At 43.2% G+C, this 17,082-nt stretch overlaps 1 protein-coding gene across 2 annotated transcripts in view; it reads left to right on the forward strand.

Annotated features, from left to right (window-relative positions):
• Positions 1-17,082, forward strand: part of LOC138795806 (phospholipid scramblase 2-like) — a 68,059-nt gene that overhangs the window by 9,039 nt on the left and 41,938 nt on the right. Inside the window, exon 2 of one of the 2 annotated variants that reach the window (XM_069975394.1) lies at positions 7,230-7,381. The exons of the other annotated variant lie outside the window; for it this stretch is intronic. The gene's annotated coding sequence lies outside the window, so the exon portion shown is untranslated. The remainder of the gene's footprint in view (positions 1-7,229; positions 7,382-17,082) is intronic. 2 annotated transcript variants of the gene reach the window in all.

Genomic DNA, 17,082 nt, shown 5'->3' on the forward strand with positions numbered 1-17,082 from the left:
GGAAGAATTCGAGTTTTTCATTTTTACAGTCTTCTTTTGAATACTTTCCTGTAATACCTGTGGGGTCAAAATGGTCACCACACACCAAGATGAATTCTTTGAGGGGTGCACTTTCCAAAATGGGGTGACTTATGGATGTTTTTCTCTCTGCTGACACTACAGGGGCACTGCAAACGCACCTGGCGCTCAGAAACTTCTTCAGCAAAATTTGCATTGGAAAAGCTAATTGGCGCTCCCTTCCTTCTGAGCCCTGCTGTGTGCCCATACAGTGGTTTACGCCCACATATGGGGTACCGTTGTACTCAAGAGAACCTGCTTTACAAATTTTGGGGTGCTTTTTGTCTCATATTCCTTTTGAAAATGAGAAACTTTAATCTAAACGTATATATTATTGGAAAATTTAAATTTTCCATTTTTTTACTGCCTAATTGTGAATACTTTCCTCCAGCCCCTGTAGGGTTAAAATGCTCATTATACCCCTAGATTAATTCATTAAGGTGTGTAGTTTCCAAAATGGGGTCACTTATGGGGGTTTTCAGGATACCAGACTTCTAAATCCATTTAAAAAAAGAACTGGTCTCTAAAAAAATCAGTTTCACGAAAATGTGATAATTTGCTGATAAATTTCTAAGCCCCATAACACCCTAAAAAAGTAAAATATGTTTACCAAATTATGGCAGAATAAAGAAGACATATTGGTAATGTGACTTAGTAACTAATTTATGTGCTACGACTTTCTTTTTTTAGAAGCAGAGAATTTCAAAATTCATAAAATGCAAACTTTTTAAATTTTTCATGATATTTTGATGTTTTTCACAAAAAACACACAAAGTAGTGACCAAATTTTGCCACTAACATAAAGTGCCATATGTCACGAAAAAACAATCTCAGAATCGCTAGCATACGTTAAAGCATCACTGAGCTATAAGAGCATAAAATGAGACAGGTCAGATTTTGAAAAATTAGCCTGGTCATTAAGGCCCAAACTAGCTGCAGCACGAAGGGGTTAAAGCACTTCCGAAAAAATATGTTCCTCCAGTGTCTCCATCTAATCCTCCAGGGGAGTTGAAATATGGAAAATTCTAAATTCTCGCTGGGTACAGGGTTCCATACAGTACCTGGTCCACTGGAAAGGTTTCGTACCAGAGGAACGTACGTGGGTTTCTGGCAAGGATATACATGCCCCACATCTGGTTCGACAATATCACGCACGTAATCCATCTAAGTCGGGTCCATTCAATGAGGGTCCTGAGGGGGGGGGGGGTACTGTTAGGAATGTGCAGTAGCCTGGTGTGAACTGGGCCTGTTTTTGCTTTTGTGTGACACACCCGCTTGCTTCTCAGGTTCCAGCAATGCAGGAGTTACACTGAGCTCAGCTAGACTTGATTGCTGCAGCTGAGCAAGGCTTTTGATTGACTTTTTCCTCTGCCTGTCCGGAACCTTGAGGATCAGAACGCTGGTCCAATGGGGATCCGGACTAGGCTCTTGGTCCTCAAAACAGAAAGCTGAGCAAGTCTCTCATCGCTGGCTATTAAGGTTCATACCCTGATCCCAGCTCCCCCTGTCTATTCCTGCGATCCCCGTACCTAATTCCTCTGCTCGATCTCCCACCTGACCTTTGACTATCCGATTGTTTACTGATTTTGTACTGCATTGCCCGTTTGGTTTTGTCTTTGACTTGTTGACTCTCCTTTTGTGTTTGTTTGTCTGTCTCGTTCTGTGTTACACTAAGACCAGAGCAGGGACCACCTTTGTGGTTGTCCGCGGCAGCCTAAGGCCGTTTAAGGAAAGTATTTAGGGAAAGTGGGTGGTTTCAGGCCTAGGGCTCACTGTCGTGTCTTATTTCTACCTCCCCATCCTGACAGGTACTTTTTTTAAAAACAACACCACCCCTTTCTTCAAGTTGTGTGTGGTATTACAATTCAACTCCTTTCACTTTATAGGAACTCAGCTACAAAGCCATCACCCAAACTTGATCATAATATTTGTGTGGAGATGAAAAGAAATAAAAATGATAATTAAATTCAAAATGTTTTTCTACTTTATTCCAATATCTGCGTTATAGGTAGTAACAGTGCGCAGTGTGGTGTTACATGTATATAATACAGCATGCTGTGTGTGGGGGAACACAATGAAATGATAAAGGACTGCAAATAATTCAGTGACACAATGCAACTGCAATGTGTGAACACAGCCTAGATGCTTTTCAATAGCTTTGGGCGGAAATGGGCAGGGTGGGGCACTGTGGATTCTGTAGGACTATGTATAACTGCTCAACCAGGAAATACAGCCACACAATACAATACAAAACCCCCCAAAAACAAATGGATTTTTGGTAGTTTCAAAACTGGGTTAGACAGGTAAGCAATGCTATATGCTTCTGCAGCAGGTTTATTTTTTTACCTCTACCTGGAGTTCCCCTTTAACCCACTTGTCAACATGGAACAGCAATACTCTTTTTTTTTAATAGTATGACACAGGAAAAAAATTATAACATTAATGACTTTGCTATTCATTTAACTGCAGAAGAACTCATGTAGTTTACTGTTTAATCTTTTTTTTTTTTTTTTTTTTTTTTTTAATAAGACCCCTGTTTCAACCATGCAGGATATATCAGATCCCTGTATGTTTTGGTTCTTCTAGACATATAGACCTTTTTTTCTCAATTGAGATGGTAAATATCACAGTATGGATCATCACAAGTTGCTTTTAAAAAAGAAATCACTATGGTTTTTTAAACACTCTGCAACCAGAACTTTGGGGTTTAATGATAGGAACAAACAAAGTTTTTTTTTTTGTAATATGCTTTTTATGCTTTCTGGTTTGCTGGTTGATTTGTCATTGCCCAAACTAGCCAGAATCCTGCTCCACACTGACGAGGGGCAAATACCCCGGAACAGCTGTCTGTGGATGGATGCCTGCTTTGGTAAACCCCTGTCATGTCGCAATTCTCGCAACAGAGTTAGACTTTGAGGCTAAAGGGGCCACCCTGGTGTTTCCCTATTTATGTTCCAATACTCACAACCGAGTGAGACTTAAAGGGGTAGTCCACCAAAAAAAATTTTCTTTCAAATCAACTGGTGCCATAAAGTGCCAGAGATTTGTAATTCACTTCTATTAAAAAATCTTAAGTCTTCCAGTTCTTATCAGCTGCTGTGTGTCCAGCAGGAAGTGGTGTTTTCTTTCCTGTCTGACCCAGTGCTCTCTGTTGCCTCCTGTGTCCATGTCAGGAACTGTCCAAAGCAGGAGCAAATCCCCATAGAAAACCTCTCCTGCTCTCCAGACTGGAAATAATACAACTTCCGGTTGGGCATACAGCAGCTGATAAGTACTGGAAGGCTTGAGATTTTTTAATAGAAGTAAATTACAAATCTCTGGCACTTCATGGTAGCAGTTGATTTGAAAGAAAAATTTTTTTGGTGGACTACCCCTTTAAGGGGCTAAATGAGGGTAGTTTGGTGCTTCCCCCATCTGGAGGCACCACTTGGCAACAGGGTAAGGATATCTGGCTATTCCCGTGTTTTGACATCAATGGAGACTCTTGATTGAGTAATTCATTGGAATTTTTTCACTGATCTCCCTGAGCCCAGTGATTTCTGTGTTTTGTTATACAGGACAGTGCCACGGCCATTGATTGGCATTATGGGCTGCCGAGACTGGCGACAGCTGTGTTCAGCGGGGGAACCTAGAGAAGCCATAGGAGGACACCGGGGGGAGAGTGGATAGGTAATGATTAGATGTTTGTTATGTTTTATGTATGGGCAGCAACATATAATATAAGTGCTGGATAACCCCTTTAATGAAGAGTCAATAAAGTTTTGAATCTGGTGTTGGTGTGTGCCATTGCTTTTTTTTAACTATATGCCATTGGTGCCAAGCAATGAGAATGAGGGGCTGCAACAGGTGGTGTAGTGCAGGGCTAACTGGATACAGAAGTGCCTTGCTTATGGCTCTAGGCACTGTATTCTCCTAATTTACTTTCACAGTAGACTTTCAGTAGGGTTTGGTCGCCCTTGTAGGAAATAAAAAACCCATGACATCTTTACTGTATACACTATTGCTGTCATCTATTCATGGAAATGAATTGTTGCATTCAGTGTCCCTGGAAAACATTACTCATATCAGCATTGTGTTAAAAAAACATGAAAAGCCTGTTTTACGACTTACTTTACAGACTCCTGTCTCTAACCTTAAATGTAATCCTAAAGGAAAGAATACCAATAGATTGCTGTTCTATCATTGTCATCATTATCTAGAAGAGAAAATAAAACACCTTTATTATGTATAACTTCCATGGTGGACTGCATGGTGCACCCATTTACTACAGTGTATAGTGGCCATTTATATAGAAAGGCTCCACTATACTCTGATAGAAATTGATGAATTACTTCAGGTCTGACTACAACATACAGTTTATCTGCCATATCTAAAGGTCACATTTTCAACTTTCAACCAAGCTGATCACTATGCAACCTATTTTATGTGGGAAACTGTATTTCGCCTTATTTCCTTGTAAGTTGATGTTGTGACATAGACATCTTGTTTATTCTCCATATTGTCAGGATTAATTTGAATATCCTTGTAAATATATAAAAAAAAGTCATAATACAATTGGATATTTAGGAGGTCTTTCCATGATTATATGCGAGTTTAAACATCCTTATCCTATAGCTGAAATGACTTCAACACTGGCTATTTTCTGTGTAAAAATATTTTTAAAGTGTCACTGTCATAACTTTCAAAATCTAAATTAACAGTAGATGTGAAATAAAGCAAGTTTGTAAGATACATTTATTATTATTATTTTTTTTTTGTGATCTTGCTGTAAAACAAAGCTAAACTTACTATAAATCCAGGTCCGGTCTCCTGAAGGCAGATTTTCTGACTTGTGCTGGTTGAAAAAAACAGACTAAACACTGGAATTCCGGGCAGTACAGAAGGTCACGACTCAGTGTGTCCATCAATCACACGACTGCTTTCTCTGTGATCACTCAGATGGGATACACAGGACTTCCTGTTTTCTGACTGTTTCCCGTTTTTTTAGAAAAAAAAGAGTCAGAAAACAGGAAGTAGCGTGTTCTCCGTGATAACTAAACAAAATAATGATTGTATATTGCAAACTTGCTTTATGTCACATCTACTGTTAATTTAGATTTTGAAAGTTGTAATGACAGTGATACTTTAAAGATAAATCCACACTGGCACCCTTCCAGTCTACACTTCCAGTCTGATCTTTGTGAGGCTTTCTCTACATGCCTCCTGTCTCACAATTTTGTCTGTACATGTCCATGTCTGGTGAGGTCTTACTGAATGGTAGATTTCAAGTTCCTGATATTTTTAGTTGTCTGAAAGAGGAAGCTACAGGCAATCGTTTACATTACTGAATATCTAGTATACTTTCCTGAATATGCACTTTAGTTATGACTGTCGTGTCTAAGATCTGCAAAGGGCTGGATCTTAGAGTGAAATGATGGCTGTATATTTATAATGACCGCCGCAAATAATGATCATGAGTATTACTGCGGCTGTCATTATTAATAGACAAAAACCTTTTGCCTCTAAATGACGGCCCGTTTCCGTTGTGGAAACACAGCCTAAAGGTGTCTATAGACTATATACTATGGTCAGCTGAACCTGCCCCTGGAAAGGCCGGGAGAGATAAAGATCATACAGCCAACAGTTACTGTAAATACATGGCAGCGTTTTTCCTGTTTTAAATTAGCCATTGTTGTTGGCTGTGAAGGGTTTGACGTCAGGAGTTTACTTCTTCATGGACTAATGGTTGTGTCATCTATACTATACACAGCAACAGTGCTGAGAAGAAGAACTGTGTTAAACTGTTAACAAGTCATACATAACACATTTGAATATGAATTTCCACAATCAAAAAAAAAAATCCATGGTCAGAGGAGTTAAACTTTGCATTTAAAAAAAATTAAATTGTTTTCAGCACTTACCTTATACAGGCCAATTTTGTCAAAGGGGTTTACAATTAATGGCTCATTGCTTTGCAATTGTGATCCCTGGGGCTCCCCACCCATCCAGAGAAAAAACAGTCACTATTAGCAGAGTAAAAGTGATGTTTATGGAAGACCATTCTGAGGTGAGCAAAGTGTTTTAGAATTCCCATCAGAATATTTGATAAGGCCGATTATCAGCCAGGAGCGTTGCTAGAAATTCTCCTTCAACCGACAACCGGCTTGTGTAAAACTGACAGCGATTAGCCAAGGACCAGGAAAATGCAGCTCATTGGCTGATCTGATTGCATCTTTTAGACTGCTTAAAACTTTTTGCCGCACATCTCCCTGTGTAAACCTCTCTCTGGCTCCACTGCCCTGCTCTCTGGCTGCTACTGTATCTTTATGCTGCTGCCTCCTCCAGAATGATTGACAGCCATAAGAGGCGGGGAGGAGAGCGGAACAGGAGGGCCAGAAACCAGGATGCTGGATGACATTGCAAATGGTAGGTATGCAGTGCTTGTGTTATCTGGGAAGTGACATCACGGACATGTGCATACCTATGCTGTCAGTTTCCAAAGCCGCATAGACAATACAAGGATCTTTCCTGTGGCCCAGATTCTTAATAAATGTGCTTTGTAAAGACACTGAAAATGAGTGGCAATCTCGCTGATCAGCGATTGTTTGTATCCTTGCACATCCCTATGTCAGGCTGTGTAGAAGAGAATACAGGCTGCTGTAAACGAGGCTTGTATTCCGCTGAGAACACCTGCCAGTATAAACTACATTTAGTGGATGCTATGTCATGATTGAATTAGTTTTCTCAAAACTAAAAGTTATGGCCCTATTCCACGGAACGATTATCGTTCGTTTTCGGAAGATATCGACCGCTACGGACGATAATCGTTCCGTGGAATAGAGTGCAACGATCAGCCGACATCGTTCATGTCGGCTGATCGTTGCAGTCGCTTGTTTTTCAACATGTTGAAAAACAAGCGACTGATATAGCAGCGATCTGCTGCCGTCGCTCCGTTGAATAGGAGCATCGGCAGCAGACGCTGCTATATCCTATGGGCTGCCCGGACGATCAGCGATCCTCCGAGCAGCCCCCCCGCAGCCCCCCGCCGCCCCTCCCGCACTCACCCACTCGCTGCCGCCGCGTTGAATAGCGGCGGCAGCGAGCGGCGAACGAGGAGCAAACGAGCGCTAATAGCGCTCGTTTGCTCCTCTAAAACGACCCGTGGAATAGGGCCATTATTCCCCTATCCACAGAAAAGCATATAACTACCTGATTGTGGAGGATGAGGAACATGTAGCATCAAACAGTCATTGCTTATGTACTTTTTCCATTGAAGTTATGAAGCCAGAAGTCTTTATACACCTGTGAGTGCTGCAGATGTTCCTTCTTTCAAATGGATATTATGGTATGCACTCTCTTTTTTACATAGTATTCCTGAGTACCCACTGTATATTGCGTTTTTGTGTGACCACAAGGGATCAACCACTGAGACTCCTACTGATCACCAGAAGGGAGGCTAGTTGTGAATGAATCAGCAGCATGCATGCTCAGCCACCTCTCAATTCCCTGTCTATGGGACTTCAGAACATAGCTGAGCACTTGGCAATGTTCTGAACTTCCATAAAGAATGAAAAACAAAATAAATTGAGTGGCAGCTGAGCATGCACACTGCCATTCCAGAGACTTGAAGGATAAATGACCTTAGTTCTTGTGATGGGTGAAGCAATTAGAATCAGCTAGTTATCTCCTATCCTATAGATAGAGAATAACGTTTTATCCTGACATATCCCCTTTAAGTAAAGTGCTAGAAAAATTATGACTAAAGCCCCTATTACACGGGACAATCTCCGGAAGGTCGGGTCAGCTCTTACTTGGTCCTCATTCCCCGCTTGCTACCAGAGCTATTACACGTTCCGACAGTGTGCGGGTGAGTGCGGGGGCGGGGGGGTGCTGGGGGCATAGGGAGCTGCGGGAGGGACTCCCTAGACAATCTTTAGATTGTACGGGGAGCTCATAAGAGATATTGGCGGTCTGCTGCTGCTTCTATTACACGGAGCGAGGGCGGAAAGTCGTTGCTCTCTGCATGTTGAAAGGCACTGAAAGACAACGTTCAGCCGACATCGTTCATATCGGCTAATCGTTGGCTTTTACTACATGAAACAATTATTGGCCGTAACAGCTGATAATCAGCCAAATAGTTTGTCAATAATCACTTTGTGTAATAGGGCCTTTCCTGAGTGGTTACCTTGACGATAGTGGCTTATGACCTGGTATTGGGACACCTATTATTATCTTAAAAGGGTTGCTCTTTTTAGATCAATATGTTAACTTCACACAGCACAGCAAATGCTAGCGTAAACTAATCTAACTAATGACTGTATTGATGCAACTGTTTATAAAAGGGAAAACCTGAAAGTAAGTACAAAGTTCACAGGCTGCTTATAATTACAGTTATCATTATTTCATCAATACCAAGAAAAATGTGTCAAGTAGTCAGCTGTAAGGGCAGATTACCTGCACATGCTTTCAAGTACAGCACACACTGTTTCAGACCAGAATAATCACTCAGGAAGTACCGCACAATGGAACTTGTTATTAAATCAAAATATTGACAGTTCAGGAAACTTAGAAACTTTACTTAGTTTTACTGATTTTTCACCAAAAAGAATATGGCCACTCCTTCAGTTTGTTAGCAAACCTCATGTGTTTCATTCTTTCATTACCTGTATATTGGTGTTAATTAGAGATGAGTGAAGCTGTATGCAAAGAGGATTTAGAAAAAAATCGATTAATTGAAAAAGCAAATTTTTGCTTAATTTGTTAACAAAATTTGCGCTCCTCAGGCAGCACCGCAGTCAGTGATTGGCTGAGCGGGCTGTAACTCTCGAGACACAAGAGTGACAGCTCACTCAGCAATTACTGGCCGCGTCACTGACGCTCTCAGTATGTCAGTGATTGGCTGAGTAAGCTGTCATTCTCTGTTTAGCCTATCACTGACTGAGAATGGACAGCCCTGCGGCCAGTTATTGGCTGAGCGGGCTGTCACTCTTGTGTCTTGAGAGTGACAGCTCACTCTGCCAATTACTTCCGTGGTGCTGGCCCTCTGTGATTGCCTGAGCACGTGGCTGAAGACGCAGAAGAGGACCACTGGGGAGCGAGGACAGGTATGTATAAATTCAAGTTTGGTTTGCAAAGTGTCACGAGTGTCGCAAACCGAATTTTTACTAATCTGTTACTTCTTGATAAAGTAATTAGGTAATATTTTGTATACTCACAGATGACTAGATCCTGGTCTGGATATAAAGCAAAGAGGGCTTTGTTCCTGTTTTCACGAGCAGGAACTACTGTACCACACTGCCTGTTTCACTGCCACCCCTTTCACTCACGCAAGTGCATGGGGTCATGTTGCAACACACAGATAGAAGTAACAACAATTCTGCAGTCACCAAAAATCTATCCAGCTTGGGGGGGTTGTATTGCTACCCCCACTTGTATGTGCTACACAGTGGTTCCTGGTCATGTAACAAAAAATTTCCTTGTAGCCCTAACTTAAAGATACCTATACACTTTCAATAACAATTGGCCAATCATCCATCAGACTGTTATCTGTCCCAGCCTCCACATAATAATGAACCTTTGGTACAGCCAAACGTTCATGTGTTTCCTATAGGGAGAAAAGGAATAAGCCACAGCCAGACAGCTCTAGCTCCGGCTTATCTCTCTGAGAACAAGAGTAGGGGAGTGGAAATTGATCACACCCCATCTTTCTTTCCATTGATATCATTAGTCAGTGGAGAGTGGGGAGACCTGTCATATACGATGACGGGTTCAGATAACTTTATTATAAAATATATTGAGACTTTAATATTAATATTATATTAAAATGATACGTGTGCCGCATTAAAGTAACAAATTCTGTCCTGACAAGAATCTAATTGTCTAGATTATGCTGTTGGTTCAGCTGGTCATGTGAAATTTTCCTTACTGTTTCCATAGTCTCTTAATAATAAAAGATAAAAAGGAGAAGCCGCAAAGCTCCACAGAACTGCTGGTTGTGTAAATTATGAAGATAAGAAAAATGTATTTTATGATCGGTTCAATGTACTACACATTATCAGCAAAAGATAGTCATAGGAACACAAACGTAAAACGTATGCCTTTATCCAGGGACATAATGTTCTGATGCCTCCTGGTCCTGCTCATCGCCATTGCTTCCTGTTTCCTGTAATATGTACACATTACGGAAATAACGCGGATAACTTGCTGCGGATTCCATGCACGCTCCCACTTGATTCTCCGCCCGTCATATAGACTCCATTCTATGCTCATCCACCCAAAGAATTGACATTGACGGAATTCGCCAGAACATAGAATGGAGCCTGTGACAGGTGAAACTTCAAGTGGGAGCGTGAGGGGGCGAGCGGCGGAATCCGCGGCAAATTATCCGTGTCATTTCCTTAGTGTGCACATACCCTATGGGTGGACACTACTCTGGTTTGTGAAGGTATCGGATTTTTGGTACAAACCCGAAAGTTTGGTAAGTTTCCTCATCACTCTTCTTAGCAATCAAACATATATCAGCTATAGATGTTTGTTGTAGGAAAATCCCATCAGGAACTGGAGGGTAAAACCCCTATTACACGGGGCAATTCAGAGGAGCATACGGGCGCCGACCTTTTAGGTCAGCACTCGCTTGCTCCTCATTCTCTGCTCGCTGCCGGCGCTATTATACGTACCGGCGGCAAGCAGATAAGGGCGGGGGGGGGGGGGGCGCGGGAAGCTGCAGGGGGGATGCCCAGGTGATCGCTAAATTATCCAGGCAGCCCGTAGAAGATAGCGGCCGTCTGCTGACGCTGCTCCTATTACACAGAGCAACAGCAGCATATATATCGCTGCTATCCTGATCGTTGCTATTTCAAAATGTTGAAAGACAATGATCAGCTGACAAGGTGCATGTCGGCTGATTGTTGTTTTCTATTACACTAAGCGATTATCGGCCGTAACGGACAATATCGGCCGGTAATCAATTTGTGTAATAGGGCCTTTAGGTTTAAAACATTATTATGGCTACACTGCAGTGTGGTTGCTGAATCTGAGGCCTTCTTTCACAGCCAGCAGTTATAATTAAGCACATGAATAGATTTTAAGTAGCAGAACTTTTTGCAACAAATCTGCCACCTCTGACCGTGAGTTCACACTTTTTTATTTTTTCTGTTTAATGTATACCACAAAAAATCATACATTAACCGATGGTAATGACGGATGCTACCATATTCCATTTGCTTAAAATTGCAATATATACTCTCCAAATGACTGCCCTTTGTAATTCTATAAAGTTACTCGCCAGCTTTTCAGTATTAAACCGGCATTAGTGGTGAACATTGTAAGAACTAAAGATTCCCTACAGATATAAAGGTATATAATACTGTAGTCACATAGCTGCTGCAATGTCAGGGGATTAAGAAGCGAAACGGACACCCAACTACTTACAGACATCCTCGGCTATTTTCACCATGCAGGTTTTGGCCAGTATTTCTAACATTAAGGGCCGTATTACACGGCCTGACCCTGCACAGTAAGCGGGTGATCAGCGCTCGCTTACAGAGCCTTTACACGGCAGTAAGGCTGCACAGACATTGAGCGGGAAACAGACAGGAAGACACGGGGGAGCATGGAAAGGTTACTATAATGTTTAATATTTCTTTTTACATTGCCATTATACAATCACATACACATAGCGATGTAGTCCTCTAGGCTAGGCTAGTTGGGGTATCTTATTTTAGGAGGATGTCTTATTTTCAGCGAAACACGGTAGGATTGTCCCCACACATTCAAAATTGCAAAGGGTGCAAATCTTTCCAATTTAGTTTTTATCTGTTTGTTCCACTCCTGGTTTTGGCAAAAAATACTAACCTAAATACTGGCCCTGATTAACCTCTTAAGGACCCATGACGTACCGGCACGTCATGGATCACTGTCACTTAAGGACCCATGACGTGCCGGTACGTCATCCCTTTAAACGGGCGCCGCGGCCGGCCGGGTCCCGATCGGGGGAGATAGCCTGCTATAATACATAGCAGGCCATCTCTCCCTGTCGGCATGGAGGGTTGTTAACCCCCCCCATGCCGACGATCGCCGCTATTGGCTGATAAGCCCATAGCGGCGATCGGAACCTTTCCGGGCCATCGGTGGCCCGATGACCCGGAAAAAAATGGCGGTCGGTGCTGTCCGAGGACGGCACCGACCGCCATTACTGTAAAAAGTAATGGTGGTCACGGTACCACCGTCCCGATCGCCGTGAACGGCCGGCCAGCCGGCCGGCCGTTCACGGCGATCAAAGTCCCCACAAGTAATAAATACCTGCTCCGGACCCCTCAGCTAGGTAGCCGAGGGGTCCAGAGCAGGTATTTGTACATTACTCACCTGTCCCGGGGTCCTGATCGGCGTCTTCCGGGTTCCCGGCGTCCTCTCCATCTTGTCGGGACTTCGGCTTCTTCCGTGAGTCCCGATCGGCTTCTTCCGGCTCCAGCGTCGTCTTTTTTCGTCTTTTTCCGGCTCCAGCGTCGTCTATTTTCGGATCTTGCGCTCTGCTGCCCCCTAGCGGCTGATAAGTGTAATACACGTATCAGCCACTACAGGGATGTTCAGAATGTAGTAAAAAAAATATTTTTTTTCCCAATTTTTTTTTTTCTATTTTCCGCACCCTATCGCCGCTGAGTGTTGATCAGCATCGCACGAAAGTGCGCTGCTAATCAGCAACTCCTCCTTTTTGGCGTAGGGTGTTTTTTTTTTATATCCTACTGCCACGGTCTGCTGATAAGTGCCGAACATAAGTGCGGCATTTGTCAGCAACACCATTTTTGGCGTAGGTTTTTTTTGTATACTTACTGTAAAAAACACGTAAAAAAACACTACATTACACCACACTACATTGAATAAAGTTTTACACTACACCACTACATACCCCATATACCAATCCCCATATAAAGATGGCCCCCAGGGTGTTTTCGGTATCGGACGCATACGTTATTATTACCTCCGACACCGAAACAGCCAGTGAGGATGAATGGGGGGGTCCTTTGTTCCTCCATTCATCCTCATCATCCAGTGACGTGTCTGGGAGTAGCGTAGCGTACGCTGCCCCCCAGACACGTCTTTTCCGCCAGTACCGTCCCAATAAGAGATGACGGTATGGCGTGAAATTCTACAAACTCTGTGAGAGTACCTCAGGGTACACTTACAGACTTAGGGTACGTGCACACTGCGGAATGGAGAAGGATAACCCTTCGTGCATTCCGCAGCTGGCACCCGCTGGCGGACTGATGCAGGGGCGCGTCTCCGCCCGTGTCATAGACTCTATCCTATGCATGGGCGGATTCCATCATCCGTCATTCCATCAACACGTTGGACGCAGAGCGGAATCCGCCCGTGCATAGAATGGAGTCTACGACACGGACGGAGACGTGCGCCTGCATCAGTCCGCCGGCGGGTGCCAACTGCGGAGTGCACGAAGGGTTATCCTTCGCGATTCCGCAGTGTGCACGTACCCTTAGAGTGTATGTAGGAAGGGACACCCGAATCCAGCCCCCAGATGCCCCCTCCCCCCCCCATCCTCGGAGTTAGTGGGAAGATCATTCAGGAACTGATCTTCCCACTGCTGGATAAAGGTCACCACCTGTACAGGGATAACTTTTATACCAGCACCCCCTCTTCTGGTCCCTCGCTGCCCTGTAGCTTGCGGCACGATCCGAACATATCAGAAGCAGTAATAAAGCCCTAATATTTAGCAGCCATGGAGCGGACCCAGCGCTTCTGGATATGAGGGACCCCGTATCGCACCAGGACAACATTTTCCAGGTGACGTCCCCCACACTGGAGAACGGGAGACCCCAGAAGAAGTGCAGAGTGTGGGGTAACAGGGGGATCAGGAAGGACAACATTTTCCAGTGTGACGCCTGTCCTGATCCCCCCGACCTCTGCATACTGGATCGCTCCAAGGCGCACCACACGTCACTGGGGTTCTACATTATCTAAATTCTGTCCCTTATTCCTATTTCAGGGGTCACGTTGGTCCGGGGATTATTCTGATCGCCATTATGGAGTCGGGAAGGAATTTTTCCCCTGTGATGAGGCTACTGTCGTCTGCCTCACGAGGGGTTTTTGCCTTCCTCTGGATCAACACAGATTGAGTTTGATGGACACCTGTCATTTCCAACCTTATAAACTAATAATTGGCCTAATACCCCCAAATAAATTAGAATTGTCCCTTTTCCCCAGCTAAATAGGTATGGCCGCCATTCCCATTAGAGGATGCCATGATGCAATTACAAAGCCTCTGTGCGGCCAGGACAGTAGAAACCCCCCACAAGTGACCCCATTCTGGAAACTACACCCCATAAGGAATCTAACAAGGGGGGCAGCAGGGATATGGCCCCCTGGTGACGGCCACATTTGGGACGTGAAAATGAAAAAAATGGTATTTTTTATTTTCACGGCACATGTTCTACACATGTGCCCATCACTAGTGGGGTCCATATGCTCACTGCACCCCTTGTTAGATTCCTTATGGGGTGTAGTTTCCAGAATGGGGTCACTTGTCGGGGGTTTCTACTGTCCTGGCAGCACAGGAGCTTTGTAATTGCGACATGGCCTCCATCCCCCATTCCAGCCTCTAAATGGCGCTCTGTCCTTTTAGTGACTTGCCCTGTGCCCATATGGCAAATTATGCCCACATGTGGGGTATTTTCGTACTCAGGGGAAACTACCCTACACGTTTTGTGTTCATTTTCTTTTTTAACCCCTGGTGGAAATGGAAAAAAATCAAGGCTAGACCAACATTTAGTGTAATTTTTTTTTAATTTTTACTCTAAATCATTGATCTTGTCTTGATTTTTTCATTTTCACAAGGGGTTAAAAGATATAAAAAAAACACAATGTGTAGAGCAATTTCCCCTGAGTACGTAAATACCCCACATGTGGACATAAAGCGCCATGCGGGTGCAGGGTAAGCCTCCAAAGGGAAGGTGCGCCATTTGGTTTTTGAAGGCTGGATTTGGATGGAATGGATTTTGAGGGGCCATGTTGCATTCAAAAGGCCTCTGTGTTGCCAAGACAGTTAAACCCCCCACAAGTGACCCTATTATGGAAACTACACCCCTCAAGGAATGTAACAAGGGGTGTAGTGAGCATATGGACCCCACTGGTGACGGGCACAAATGTGGAACAATGTGGCGTGAAAATGAAATATTAAATTTTTTACACTATAATGTTGGTCTAGCCTTGAATTTATCATTTTCACAAGGGGTTAAAAGAGAAAAAAACACACAAAATGTGTAGAGCAATTTCCCCCGAGTCCGTAAATACCCCACATGTGGACATAAAGCGCCATGTGGGCGCAGGGCAAGCCTCCGAAGGGAAGGAGCGCCATTTGGATTTTAGAGGTTGGATTTGGCTAGAATGGATGATGAACGCCATGTCGCATTTACAGAGCCCTTGTGCTGCCAAAACACTGTAAACCCCCCACAAGTGACCCCATTCTGGAAACTACACCCCTCAAGGAATCTAACAAGGGGTGCAGTGAGGATATGGACCCCTTGATGACGGGCACATTTGTGCCATGAAAGTGAAAAAATGAAAATTTTCACTTTCACGTCACATTTTTCCACATTTGTGCCCGTCACCAGTGGGGTCCATATGCTCACTGCACCCCTTGTTAGATTCCTTGAGGGGTGTAGTTTCCAGAATGGGGTCACTTGTGGGGGGTTTCCAGTGTCTTGGCAGCACGAGGGCTCTGTAAATGCAACATGGCCCTTGAAATCCATTCCAGTGAAATCCAGCTTCCAAAAGCCAATTGGCGCTCCTTCCCTTTGGAGGCTCGTCCTACGCCTGCTTGGCACTTTATGTCCACATGTGGGGTATTTCCGTACTCGGGAGAAACTGCGCTACATGTTTTGTGTTTTTTTTTTTCCTTTTATCCCTTTGTGAAAATGAAAAATTGAAGGCTAGAACAACATTTTAGTGTAAAAAATACTTTAGTCTTTTTTCAAGCCATATTGTTTGGAAAATCTGTGAAGCACCTGTGGGGTCCAGATGCTCACCGCACCCCTTGTTACATTCCTTGAGGGGTGTAGTTTTCTAAATGGTGTCCCTTTAGGGGTGTTTTTTATGTTTTGGCACCCCAGAGCCTCTGCCAACCTGAAGTGGTACAGTCAAAAATGACCACAAATAACGGAGCCATTGAAATTCACTAGGCGCTCCCTTATATCTGAGGCTTGTGGTTGTGTCAAATAGCGCAATAGGGCCACATATGGGGTATTTCTATAAACTGCAGAAACGGGGCAATCAATATTGGGGTGCATTTCTCTGGTAATAGGTTTATAATTATGAAAAATTTTGGATTACAATAAAATCTCTGCACAGAAAATTAAAATTTTCAAATTTCTTACACACTTAGCTTTTATTTCTGTGACTCCCCTAAAGGGTTAAAAAACTTTCTGGATGTGCTTTTGCAGAGTTTAGGGGGTGCAGTTTCTGAAATGGGGTGCTTCGTGGGGCTTTCTAACACACAGTCCCCTCAAATACACTTTAAACCTGAACAGTTCCCTAAAAATATCTGATTTTGAAATTTTACTGAAAATTTGGAAATTTGCTGCTAATGTTTTAAGCTTCCTATTGTCTAAAAAAAATGAAAGATAGTTTAATAAATGCCGCCAACATAAAGTAGACATGTTGCTAATGCTATTTAATATATAATTTATGTGGTATAACCATTTTCTGTATAAGCAGAAAAGTTTTAAAGTTGGAAAAATGCATTTTTTCACAATTTTTCACGCTATTTTGGGTTTTTTCATAAAGATTCGTTATAAGTATCGACTCCAATTTACAAGAAATGTGAAGTACAATATGTCACGAGAAAACAATCTCAGAATCAGCCGGATAGCTAAAAGCATCCCGAAGTTATTAATGAATAAAGTGACACTGGTCAAATTCATAAAATTTGCTCCGGTCCTTAAGGCCATTTCAGGCCCGGTCCTTAAGGGGTTAAACAGGTGCTCCAGTGGGAAAAAAATTAAATCAATTGTTGTTAGAAGGTTATACAGATTTGTA

This window comes from Dendropsophus ebraccatus, chromosome 6 (genome assembly GCF_027789765.1).
Source record: "Dendropsophus ebraccatus isolate aDenEbr1 chromosome 6, aDenEbr1.pat, whole genome shotgun sequence".
NCBI lineage: Eukaryota > Metazoa > Chordata > Amphibia > Anura > Hylidae > Dendropsophus > Dendropsophus ebraccatus.